Source organism: Gavialis gangeticus, unplaced genomic scaffold (genome assembly GCF_001723915.1).
Source record: "Gavialis gangeticus isolate Ggan-Ray unplaced genomic scaffold, GavGan_comp1, whole genome shotgun sequence".
Classification (NCBI taxonomy): domain Eukaryota; kingdom Metazoa; phylum Chordata; order Crocodylia; family Gavialidae; genus Gavialis; species Gavialis gangeticus.
Window position 1 is genome coordinate 44,462,336 of NW_017728997.1, and position 512 is coordinate 44,462,847.

Below are 512 nucleotides of genomic sequence, written 5' to 3' on the forward strand. Positions count from 1 at the left end.
CCTCCCCACACCCCCCATATGAGCTGCAGTTCCATCCCCCGCCCTGGCTGGGTAGCGTCCGTCCCAGCCCCACTCCCTCTCTCATCACAGGGCCCTTGATCTGCCCCCTATGCCCCTTCCCTCCCCACTCCTCTTCCACCACGACAAACTTAACATCTGCATGCAGCTCTCCATGCTGTATTGGCAATCTGATCGGTACTGGCCGATATGCCTCCTTAAAAATCAGCTATTGGTATTGGCCCCAAAAATCTCTATCAGTGCACCCCTAGAATCTTTGGATGTCATCTGGCCAACCTAGTAAGGAGGGCTTTAAACTAGGTTCCACAGGGGATGGTGAATGAAACCTTCCAACAGCAGACCAAACAATCCAAAGGGGAAAGGACCAAAAGAAGCAGCTCAACTCCAGGAAAGAGCCACAGGATAGCAACAAGTGTTCCAAAAGAAGCAAGTATCTTGAAATGTAAAATGTCTTTGATGTATGTATATAAATGTGAGAGGTATGGGGAACAAAT